At 50.0% G+C, this 12,637-nt stretch overlaps 1 protein-coding gene and 1 pseudogene across 3 annotated transcripts in view; one reads left to right on the top strand and one right to left on the bottom strand.

Moving 5' to 3' along the window:
• LOC146808496 (uncharacterized) overlaps positions 1–2,212 on the bottom strand; it is a 33,312-nt pseudogene extending 31,100 nt beyond the window's left edge.
• Positions 1–12,637, top strand: part of LOC146808495 (transient receptor potential cation channel subfamily M member 2-like) — a 1,799,999-nt gene that overhangs the window by 1,230,642 nt on the left and 556,720 nt on the right. The window lies entirely within an intron of this gene.

Below are 12,637 nucleotides of genomic sequence, written 5' to 3' on the forward strand. Positions count from 1 at the left end.
TGGATCGATGCAGTAAAGGCTGAGAGTATTGGTCGCAGCGATGGGCCTCCATACTTCTGGCCCCAGGCTGTGGAAAGGGACCTCGCTTTTAAGGTCTGTATGTGGTCTTTCCAATTTAATCTACTATCAAACCACATGCCCAAATATTTATATTTATCTACTATTCCAATTCTAACATCCCCAAGTCTCCAGTAGAAGGAACTTTTTCTTTTTCCAAATACTATTATTTTGGTCTTTTCTAGATTAACCGTGAAGCTTTTCTTATTATAGTATTCTAAAAAGGTATCCAGTTTCTTTTGTAAATCTAACTCTGTCATGTCTGTTATCACTAAGTCATCCGCGTATAGCAGACATGAAATATGGGTTCCCCCCATCTTAGGGCTTAAACCTCCTGCTTTACTCAATGTAGTTGGTAGGTCGGATAAAAACAGGGAAAATAACAAAGGGGCTAAAACACAGCCCTGCCTCAGGCCGTTCATTATCGGAATCTTCTTAGATAATGTCCCAAGATCATCCAGGATTACTCTAGCCCAATTGTTAGAGTGCATATCCTGGATTAATGAAAGAACTGCTTTGTTGATTCCGAGCTTTACCAACATACTCCATAATATATTGCGATCTACCAAGTCAAATGCGGCTCGGAAATCAACAAACAGCAAAACAAGCTACCAAGCACTTCTATTGCCTTTCTTGCTAATGCCCATAAACTAAGGCAGTGATCAACGGTCGAGTGCTCTTCTTTGAACCCCCCCTGTTATATGGGTATTAGGTCATGCTGTTCTGCCCAGGCTTTCACTACCCATAGTAATATTTTGGAGAAGACCTTCTCTCCCACATCCAGTAGGGTTATGAGGCGATAGTTCTGGGGCAGCACAGCATCATCCTTTGATTATTTTGTTAGCTTTTTTTACTGATACCAGAGTAATTAAGCCGCCCGAGAGTCTGCCCAAGTTAATTCGTACTGCCTCCTTGGATACCATAAAAAACCATCCCTTGGAATGGGTACCTCACACAACCTGGACTCCTGCAGACACAATATGTCGTAGACACCTAACATTTCTCTAAATGTGTCTTGTGCTAGCTGTCTCTCATATTCCCCAATATTCCAAGACAGAGTCCGTAGGCTGTGTGAGTACCCTGAGTCCTAGTCCACTTCACTTAACACACCAGGCAGATTGTCCTCCCAACTATTTGAATAATCGGTTAGGAGGTCATATTGGTTACTCAACATTGGCTCGTATGTGGTATTCGGTATTGTTACTTTTAACCCTCCTTGATCTTTATCTGTGCAGATTCGTCTATCGTGGACGCCTAATGCTTCATACTGTACTTGCTCCGGGCAAAGTCCTGCATGGTGAAGAAGAGCCACAGAGCTCCCAGACTTATTCCCTTCTCTCTCAATTTAATTGACCTGCACAAATCTTATACCCTCCTTTTCCAGGTCTCTCTCTGCTTTTACCACCGACTGTTTTACAAAGTCGGAATAAAAAAGCACCTTAGTTACCTCATTTCCTTCTAAACTTGTTACAAAACCTATTTGTTTTATATCTTCAGATGTAACCTCTCCTACTGTAGGGCATTTAACCAGGATTTGCAATAGATTTGCACGATTTAGGGGTTTTATTTTCCTTTGTCGCTTTTCCCCACCCTCTGACCCCATGGTTCCATAAACACACATAGGTCCTCAATATTGTCATACATCCTCGTGCTTATCTTAATTATGGGAGCGGGCTCTCTTCTCGATCCTGTTCTATCTAAGTGGGACTCACCTTTCATTCTTGAACCCGCTGGTACACCCCCCATCCTGCTCCGACATTTTCTGTGACTTATTTCTGAGCTTTCTGCTCTTCTTTATGGTCCTATCCCTTTTAGATCTTTTGTATGCACTCCTCTTTATTACCCGCATAGGGCACTTTGAGATGTATACTGTCGGGGGGTTTTCAATCTGTATAACTTCATTCACCTGCGTGGCTTTATTCTCATTATTATATAGGTCTACATTTACCTCCTGCTCCCTTTTCTCCTCTACTGGGTGTACTATATTTGGCATACAGTTATTAATTTGTTTTAACTCCTCTGCAATCAGTTGTAGTTGGGTTTTATGGTATTTCCCGTGTCCATTGTTCTCAACTAAAGCTTCTAATATTGCTTTGAGAGTTTTTTGCATTAAGAACATCACCTCTAATAGAGATGATTCCGAGGACGCAATCATGTCAAGCGCCAAGGATGATTGTAGGGTATCTGGGGAGTTAAAGCTTTATTGGGGAGTTACAATTCCCCTCTTCTCCTGACTATTAGATTCCCGTTGTGGTGTTTTATGTACTCTAGGGCTCTCCCCTTCCCTTCCATTACAGGATAGACGAGGTGATGATGATAATCTGGGTTCCAGCTCAGACATTTCCCCTTCATTTATCCCCCTTTGGTCCAAAAATTGTGGCTGGAAGGAGTCATTTGTTAAATCCATTATTACTCCTGTTCCGGTTCCAGTCCTTTGGTCGCTCATGCAGTCTCTATCATGAGTTCCCACCAATTGCGGGGAATGTTCAGATATTTCAGGCTTCTTTTTAAAATATTTCCCCACAAATTTCTTTATAGATTGCCCTAAGGAAGTCCCACTCGCTTCTTCTACTGGGGCTGGTGGACAGTCATGTTTATTTGGTGTCAATGTTTCCTCCACGGAATCTATGCTGATTCTCTCCTATGTCAATGTCTTTTGTTGCTGGCACTTTTTATTTGCTTTTCTTGGTACAGCAGCTTTCGGGGTCTTTTTAATCCAGCGTGACTTCCCTTTTGGAGGCATTTCCCTTTACTCTTCTCTGCTCTGCAACCACTTCCTTCAGAGCCCACAAGCGCCACTTATATTTTCTCAGGCTTCGCAAGGACCTGATGGAATACCAGGCTCTTAGTGGTGCAGGTCCAGGTACTTGAAGTATTACGGTAACACAAGTCTCACCGTGATCACTCTATGAAGGACGACCCCGCTCTATCTTTATCCCACCATCTGACCACTCGTATATATACAGGTACCTCAGGCTAAGGTCAACGAGAGTATATGTGTCTGTAGAGTTGTTTCATACACCGTCTGGCGCCACATCCACTAGAACCTCAGCGGTGCCAAACCCACTTTAAGTTCAATAAGTGTCAGGCAAAACGCTTTACCATCTTGCCAGCTTTTATGTTATTCGCCGGGTTTGATCAAAGTTTTAACAGCAACTTTACCTTTAGAGCTGTAGAAATACCTGCTGCGTTAATCACTTCTGTGGCTCCTACTGCGTTGTACACCGCCGCGGCTCCTGCCGCATTACACCCTGCTACTGCACCTTTCGTTTAGGCGCTGTCGCAGTCGCAGTGCAGAGGGCTCGGTGCCGTTCCCCCCTGGCGAGGAGGAGGGCGGCCTCTATATCTATGTCGTGGCTCAGCTGGTCCAGTTTCTTCCACGCTCTCCACTGCTCCCAGCCCAGCCGCTCACAACCCTCTTGGCTCTGTTCTGTTGCCTCCGCTCTTTGCAAGACGTGACCTTGTTGCCCTTGTTTGCGGTTCCGTCTCGACTCCCGGTTCGCAGGAGCACAGTTGTTAGCCCACCGCGGCCAAGCTACTGCTTGCCGGTTCACTGGAGCACAATTTTCACGGTTCTCGGTCCCGCGGCTCAGCTGCTTGCCACTGCTCTCCCGCTCCTCTCCTGCTGCTCTCCTGATAGATGTTTCTATCACTATAAATTTCCTCAAGAAATGTTGGCCAAAGCCTGGACATTTGAAGTACCCAGGCAGTGTATCAATTCTGAACCAGGTTTTTATAATCTGAGCGGCAGGAAATTCAACCACCCAACAGTAAAGCATTAGATTTTGAATTTTTAACTGTATTTTCACCTCTGTGAGTATTGCTTTTATTTATTTAAGGGTCTGTATAGCACCAGAATCGACTCTGGAGAGTATCTCTGCGTTTTTTTTTGGATGCGTATCAGTTGCACATGTGGAGACTGTGAATTTTAAAAACAGAACAGAGTGGTTTTAAGTAATTTCCTAAACACAAGATGATTCGAACATTCTCTTAGATGAAGGGGAAGTTCATTCCAGTATTGCGGGCCGAGATATGAGAGAGATTTGCCACCTAATCTCGCTCTCCTAATTTTAGGAACCGTCAACAAGTGTTTAGTACTGGAACGCAAGGATCTGGGGGGATGATAGAGAGTGAATTTTTATGACAAATAACCAGGGCCTAGATTGGACAGTGCCTTATGAATAGTACAACAGACCTTGAATTTTATCCGTTGACGTATAGGTAGCCAATGGAGTTTTAAAAGAAGGGGGCGGGAAGCTGATCTAGGAGGCATATTCAGGACCAGTCGAGCCGCCGTGTTCAGGACCACTGGTAGTTTGTTGATTGAGCTTTCATTAGCAGAAAGCAACAAACCATTGCAATAATCTAGGCGACTTGTAGGATGGGTTAGCCACTCCCTATGTACAACGCTAAGTTAGCATAACCTCGTGGGCTGTTAGAAAGCCAGCTTGCCGCTTCTGCTGCTTTTGCACGCAACACTGTTGTTACATGTTATTCATTCGAGAACTGCTGACTCGACTTTGCTTCACATGAGAACCGTCTGTTGTTTAAACATTCTTAACAGTGAATAGTGACCTTGGTCTGTACACTGTGTGAGGAACGAGTCTGGGTCACTAGACGGTGCAGGTTGTTGTGTTCAGGTTGATCGTACCACTTCTTAGCCATAACATGCATACAGCTGCCAATACCTGAAAGACGAGTCCTTTAATATTGCAGAGCAGCATGTTTTTAGATTCATTCGAAACGAAGAGCTGTTGCAGGATAGAGCCTAGCTGATCCTGTGATGTGATTCCACTAAGCTGATCCATAAGGTATGGGGTCCCCCATGCAAGCCTATGAGACCTTCTATTAGACTAATAATAAACTATTAGTTGCTAGAGAAAGGAGGGTGGGTGCTTTCCACTGTCATTATTATTATGATTGCTCCTTTCATTTTCTATGGTATTGTAACAATGCTGATGGTTTTGATCTTAACCATTTGTCTGCTTGTGTTAGCCAAAGTACTGCATCTTAGGACGCGAGGTTTATAAAATAAACTCTTTAAACTTTACCGTGTCTTTGTTATTCTGTTGTGGACTGATATATAGATACAAACAGGTATTTCGGATTCCCACCACTCCAGAGAATATCTAAGTCGCTTGTTCTGGGTTGTCTATACATTGGGACCGCCGAGCTAAATCTCGGATAACGAATGGGACACTAAGCTAGTCTGATAGGGGTTCTTGGTTCTGAGGGGAGTTTCTGGTACACCACAATTCTCTGAGGTCCTGGTTTCCTGCGCATAGTTCTGTGCATAAGCAGAATCCCCGCACCATGGCGCACCTAACGTTTGGTCTTTTGATCTGAAACGCCTTAGTAGTGCTTTTATTAGTCCACAACGCCCTCACTCTGGTTTCCGGACAACGGGAGTGATGGCTTAACCTACCTAGGTTTCGACTAAAGGTTCTTTCAAGCTTGATAATTAAAAAGGTTTTCTTTTTCTGAACCCCAGTGCTACTGTAGAACTTGACCACACATCTACGGGTCTATGGGGTACCTGATAATGGGCTGGCTGTTAGTTTTGTGGTAGGGGCTGATGCGGCGTTCCCGTATGAGTTGTTTAATTCTTGGGTGACGTTCGATGCAGTGGATGCGAACGATAATTTGTTCCACGAATATACAGCGATGCCTGCAGCCTATGCCCCTTATCGGACACTTGAAATTCCACTCACTGCCTGGCAGCATACCATTTGGTTTAATGTCGCCCTTCCCCATGTGGTGGCACCGGCGAGAATGGGCCCGTTGTCTATTGCAGGGGCCACATGGCCGGTTATACCCCCATCCCCGCTACATGACTGTGGCGGTGGCGGAGTTGCGTGTGCTACACACTGCCCTGATTACGGTCCTTAGGGCATTAGTGCAGTACGTTTCTGATGGATACATCTGCCAGTGGATTCCTCACCTTGTGAATATCCCCTGCGCCAGCATTCCACGGAACTTTTCCTTCCCAGCACTCCACGTCGACGTGGGCGACGTCATAATGCATCGGCTCCGCTCGCGACTCCATTCGACGTCACCGGAGCCATAAGAAGCCCACGTCGGCGTGATGACGTCAGTTCCCTTTTTTCCGCGCCGTCGACGCGCAATGGTTTTTTTCCAGTGCTCTCTAGCTACTTTGTAGTTTAGCGGTGTAACTGTGTTAAATTCGGTATGTCTTCGACTAGGAAGTCGGGCTTTAAGCCCTGTAGGGAATGTGGAGGTCTGATGTCAATGACGGATCCGCACCAGGACTGTTTATGGTGCCTCTCTTCAGACCACGAAATGGAGGAGTGCGGATGCTGTAGGAGCATGAATCCGAAAGCGCTCAAAGAGAGGAAGACTAAGCTCTTCATGAAGAAGATCGGTGAGGAGAAGAGAGGGAGGAAAAAGGAGAAGTCGAAGAGGGAGTCATCGACTTCGAGGTCGAAGAAGCATCACAAAAAGAGAAAGCATTCTTTTCTACGTCGGTCCTCGAAGTCCAGGAAGTCGAGGTCGGCTTCGCCCCGTCGACGTCGGAGCAAAGGCTTGTCTCCTTCTCCTTCACCTTCGAAGTCACCGAGGCGGTCTCCTTCGAAGAAGCAGACTCCGGCTCAGTCCCCGACGCAGTCATCGGCTCCGTCTAAGGCTTCGACTCCGGTTCGAGTGGAGTCGGATGCTTCCAAGGATGAACAAGAACAGGAAGAGTCTGTTCCGGTGCCTGAAGAATCTGCTGCTCCGGTGGAAGATACTGCGGAGCCGACGCCGGAGACCCCACAAGGGGATACAGGGTCTGTTCCTTTTCCTCAATTCCCGGCTCCAGGTACAGATTCTACAAATTTTTTGAATGCTATGTATGGCATATTTAATAGGGCGGCCTACCCATCCGGAGCACCAACTGGTCCCGTGGGTCCGATGGCATTTACACTAGGGGTGCCACAGCATTATGCTCAGGCCCCCTTTATGCCGATGGCGCCTTCTTGGCAGTTTCCGGCGCCGTCTGGGGATCCGATACGACCTCGGAGGGACCAGCAGACTTCGGAGCCTTCCTCGACGCCGAGGCCGACTCCATCGGCGCCGCGTTCGGCGCCGCCGAATCCACCTATGGCGCCGCCGACTCCGGTACCTCTGGCTCCACCGACGCCGTGTACGACGTCGTCGACGCCGGCTCCCCGGATCCGGTCGAGAAGGGAGGCCCAGAGGGTGTTGGAGGAAGGGAGATATCGAGCAGAGGTGGAAGAAGGTGAAGTTGACTCTTCTTCTGATGAATTTGAAGGTATTGAAGAAGCAAGTGGGTTGGATACAACCCCGGAGTGGGAGCATACGTCTGCCAGGTCTTCTCCGCCTCAGGAATTGGCTCCCTATCATGTGGTGATCAAGAAGGCAGCAGATCTTTTGGATTTGCAGCTGCCCTCTGTGGAGTACAAATCCAACTTGCTAACAGAGGTGTTGCATTCTCCGTCTTCAACTTCAGAGCCTTTGTTGCCTTTCAATGAGGCCATCTTGGAGCCGGTCTTGGAGGTGTGGAAGAAACCTCTTTCATCTCCGGCAGTGTGCAGACAGGTGGCAAGAAGGTACAGGGTTGCACCAGGGGATCCTGACTTTTTGTCTACGCATCCATCTCCGGACAGCCTGGTTGTGCAGGCTTCATGTTCTAAACATGCTTCGGGTGCCTTCCCTCAGTCTCCAGCTGACAGGGAATCCAAAAAAGTTGATCAGGCAGCCAAAAAGACCTTTTCCTCAGGAAGTATGGCGTTGAAATCGTCTAATGCTACATGCCTTCTGGGGCGTTATGTGCATGCCCTGATGGACTCCATTAAATCTTTGGCCCCTAAGTTGCCTGAGGGGGATAAGTCGTCCTTTTTGGAGGTTGTTGCGGACACTCAGGCAGCTGCCAGACAAGTGATCCAGTCAGGGCTGGATTCTGCGGACTCGGTGGCAAGAATTATGGGGTCGTCTGTGGCAGCAAGGAGGCAGGCTTGGCTCCGTACCTCGGGGTTCTCGGCTGATGTTCAAGCTACGTTGGTTGATCTGCATTCGACGGACAGAAGCTGTTTGGGGAGGAAGCAGACTCTGCCCTTCAGCGATTTAAGGACAGCAGACTGACGGTGAAGTCCTTGGGTCTGCAGGCTCCTGCTAGGGGTTCGTCTTTTCGAAAGTTTAGGGGTTTCGGAAGAACATCTTTTCGCTCCTTCAGACAGCCCCAACAGCAGCAACAACAACAGCAGCAGAATCCCCTCTATAGGTCCTATAGAGGGAAGCAAAGGAGTCGGAGAGGTTCTGGACGCAACCCCTCTTCTTCCTCATCCTCCTCTGCTCCAGATGAGGCTTCGGGGAAGCAGCCCTAGATCCCCCATCCCGGATCATGTAAGACCTGTGGGGGGTCGGGTGTCCTACTTTCTGCGGGGTTGGAGATCTGTTACAACCGACCTTTGGGTTTTGAACCTCGTAGAGACTGGGTACGCCCTTCCCTTTCGGGAGTTTCCTCCCCCTTACCCTCCTTGCCAAGGTTATTGCTCGGAAGACCATCTGCTTCTCCTGCAGAAAGAAGTGCTAGCCTTGCTTCAGAAGGGTGCAATAGAGGTGGTTCCGGAGCAGGAAAGGGGTCAGGGATGCTACTCCCGGTATTTCCTGATTCCCAAAAAGGACGGCAGATTGCGTCCAATCCTGGACCTCAGAATCTTGAACTTTTACCTGAGACAGGAGAAATTCAAGATGCTGACCCTTGCACAGGTTCTTCAAGCGTCGCAGCAAGGAGACTGGATGGTGTCGCTCGACTTGCAGGACACGTACTTCCATGTCCCAATCCTGAAGTCGCACAGGAAGTATCTCCGTTTTACGGTTGGGTCGCAACATTACCAGTTTGCGGTGCTCCCGTTTGGTCTTACTACCGCACCTCGAGTCTTCACAAAGGTGATGGCAGTGGTGGCTGCTCATCTCAGGAGGTCGGGGATTCCGGTTTTCCCCTACCTGGACGCCTGGCTTCTGAAGGCAGAGTCCCCAGAGATGGTGCAGCGTCATCTGCAGGTGTCAACTCAGCTGTTGTTCGACTTGGGTTTTTCAATCAATGTGCCCAAATCTCACCTGGTGCCCTCTCAACGCAACCTGTTTATAGGGGCAGTACTGGACACTACTGTGTGTCGAGCATTCCCTCCTCCTCAAAGGATTCTCGACATTCAGGAGATGGTCCCTTTATTCCACAGTGGAGCGGTTGTTCCAGTTCTGAAGGTCCTTCGCCTGCTCGGTCTGTTCGCTTCCTGCATTCTGTTGGTCAACCATGCACGCTGGCACATGAGGGCGCTCCAGTGGTGCCTCCGCAAGCAGTGGTATCAGCACAACGGGGATCTCAGGGAGTCGGTCAAGATCTCCAGAGAAGCTGCAGCGGATCTGTCTTGGTGGAGTGTAGAGGGCCATCTGTCGCAGGGAAAGCCCTTCCATCTACCTCCATCAGTGGCCACAGTGATAATGGATGCATCCACCTTAGGGTGGGGTGCGCATCTGGGGGACCTGGAGATCAAAGGTCTGTGGTCTCCAGAGGAAAGGTTGCTTCACATCAACTTTCTGGAATTGCGGGCGATTCGTTTAGCACTCAAGGCCTTCCTTCCTTCCCTTCGCGGTCAGTCAATTCAAGTCCTGACAGACAACACGACCGCAATGTGGTATGTCAACAAGCAGGGAGGAGTGGGGTCTCTTTGTCTATTCAGAGAGGCCTTACGTCTTTGGTCCTGGGTTCAGGACCATCACATTTGTCTGATGGCAAATCATCTGGCCGGGGTGCTGAACGTGCGTGCGGACAGTCTCAGTCGGCAGTTCTCCGCCGACCACGAGTGGAGGCTCCATCCGGAGGTAGTTCGTCACGTCTTTCGGGTGTGGGGAACTCCTCGGGTGGATCTGTTTGCCACTTTCGAGAACGCGCGCTGCCCGTCATTCTGCAGTCTCCAGTATCCGAAGCAGGGGGCGTTGGGGGACGCGTTTCAGGTGAGTTGGGGCTCACGACTCCTTTACGCGTTTCCTCCCATACCCTTGATTCCTCGGGTTCTGAGGAAGATTCGCCAAGACCGGGCCCAAGTCATATTGGTCGCCCCGGATTGGCCAAGAAGGGTGTGGTATACAGATCTGCTCCACCTCTCCTCGTGCCCTCCGCTCCGTCTCCCTCTGAGGGCAGACCTCCTCTCACAGTCGGAGGGGCAGGTTCTACACCCCCACCTCCAGAGCTTACACCTTCATGCCTGGAGATTGAACGGAGCAACCTGAGTTCCTTCTCTCTCCCACCTGATGTGGTGGATGTTATTTTATCGGCCAGGCGACACTCCACCAAGTCCATTTACTCCTACAGGTGGTCTAAATTTGTAAAATGGTGTGGAGAGAGGTCCATTGACCCTTTAAAAGCCCATCTTTCTGATGTTCTCCAGTTTGCTCTTTCCTTGGCTCAGCAGGGCTGTGCTGTGGCCACGGTCAAGGGCTATCTTTCGGCCTTATCGGCTTTTCTGTGCCTTCCAGATCAACCATCACTGTTTAAATCCCCGGTTGTTCTGAGGTTCATCAAGGGCCTTACAAACATGTTTCCTCCCACTCCTTTTGTAATGCCTCAGTGGGACCTTAATCTTGTTTTAACCTTTCTAATGGGGTCCCCATTTGAGCCTCTTCATAGTTGTCCTTTGAGGCTGTTGTCCTTTAAGGTGGTTTTTCTTGTAGCCATAACCTCGGCAAGGAGGGTGAGTGAGCTTCAAGCTCTTAGTTCCAAACCTCCTTTTCTTACCTTACATGCTGAAAGGATGGTTCTGAGGACCAGGGCTGCCTTCCTGCCAAAAGTTGTCACTCCGTTTCATTTGGGGCAGTCCGTTACTCTCCCTGTTTTCTATCCTCCTCCTCATCCTTCCAAAGAGGAGGAAAGGCTTCATCGCCTGGACCCAAAGAGAGCTGTAAGCTTTTACTTGGACAGAACAAAGGACTTTCGTCTGGATGATCAGCTCTTCGTGGGTTAAGTTGGACATTCCAAGGGGAGAGCGGTACCCAAGCGCACTTTATCGAGGTGGATTATCCTTGCCATCAAGATCTGCTACGCCCTGGCTGGTAGGACCCTCCTGAGGGCATTAGAGCTCATTCAACTAGAGCTAAGTCATCTACATCTGCTTTGGCCCGGGGTGTTCCTGTGGCAGACATTTGTAAAGCCGCAACTTGGGCCTCCCTCCATACTTTCGCAAAGCATTATTGCTTGGACTCCGAGATGAGGAGGGAGGGCCACTTTGCGCGCTCTGTCTTGCAGGACTTTCTGGTATAGGAAGGTGGACACCCTCCTCCGGGAGTGGGGACTGCTGGGGGAATCTATTCACAAGGTGAGGAATCCACTGGCAGATGTATCCATCAGAAGAACAAGTTACTTATCTTCGGTAACGCTTTTTCTGGTGGATACAGTATCTGCCTGTGGATTCCTCACTGACCCACCCGCCTCCCCGTTGTCCACCTTTGTATACCATGAAAAAGGTCTTGTAGATATGTTTTTATGCTGTATGGTACAGTTGTAGGAAATGCTTGGTTTACTTTGCATTCCTTTCCTTTGCATATTATGTATCTGAAAGAAACACGTTAGTTAGATTCCTCACCTTAGAATATCCCCAGGCGTCAGACTGGATCCGGAAGATTTTTCGTCAGCAATACCCCTTGCGCGTCGCTAGGCGTCGTCTGCGGCTCCGCGTTCGGCGTCGTGCGCCGGAATGACGTCGTCGGAGTACTTAGACGCCGCCCTCGCGCGCTGACGTCAGTTCTTCTTTTTTCCGCGCCAGTAAGCGCAGATCCGGGAGAGCTACCCCTTTAGTCACTTTTTGACTAACTTTTTCGATCCTTTTTGATCTTGTCTCGACTCCGGTGCCGGTAGGATGCCTGGTTTTAAAGCCTGTGCTGACTGTAGCCGCTTGATGTCGGTTACGGACCATCACCGCCCGTGCCTTTACTGCTTGGGCCTCGACCTCGACGCGGCGTCGTGTTCGGACTGCAAGGCCCTGACCTCGAAGGCTAGACGGGAGCGGTCCCGTAAGCTTCTCGAGATTCGCCACTCGGCTCCGCGCCCCTCTCGATCCCGGTCCAGGAGGAGGCCCAAGGATCGGTCGCGGAGCCGCAGCCGACGTCATCATCGGTCGTCGGGATCCAAGTCTTCGGGTAAGTCGAAGCACTCCAAGAAGTCCAAGAGGCGACACTGCTCTTCGGACTCCCCTCGCCGGTCGCGCGACTCGGTCGAGGGCAGGCGCCGCGCAAGTCCCCATACCCACCGGTCCCTGGGACTGACGCGACGCCGGCGGAAGTCAGTGACTTCCTCTCGGCCATGAGGGACCTGGCTCCACCGTCGACGCCCGCTGGCGCGCCTTCGGGCCCCGCGGACCCGACTGGGCAACCTTGCCTGCCGGCGGCTCCGGCCCCGGCGTCGTCTACGGCTCCGGCTTTGACGCCGCAAGCGCCCGAGGGACCCGTTCTCGAGTCCCCGCCGACGCCAGTCGACCTCATCACGCCTCCTCCGCCGACGTCGACACCGGTACCACCTCCGACGCCGACTCTGCTCGGCGTCGAGCCCCAGTTCAGCCCCACTCCGGGC

Source organism: Triturus cristatus, chromosome 8, assembly GCF_964204655.1.
Source record: "Triturus cristatus chromosome 8, aTriCri1.1, whole genome shotgun sequence".
In the NCBI taxonomy this organism is placed as follows: domain Eukaryota; kingdom Metazoa; phylum Chordata; class Amphibia; order Caudata; family Salamandridae; genus Triturus; species Triturus cristatus.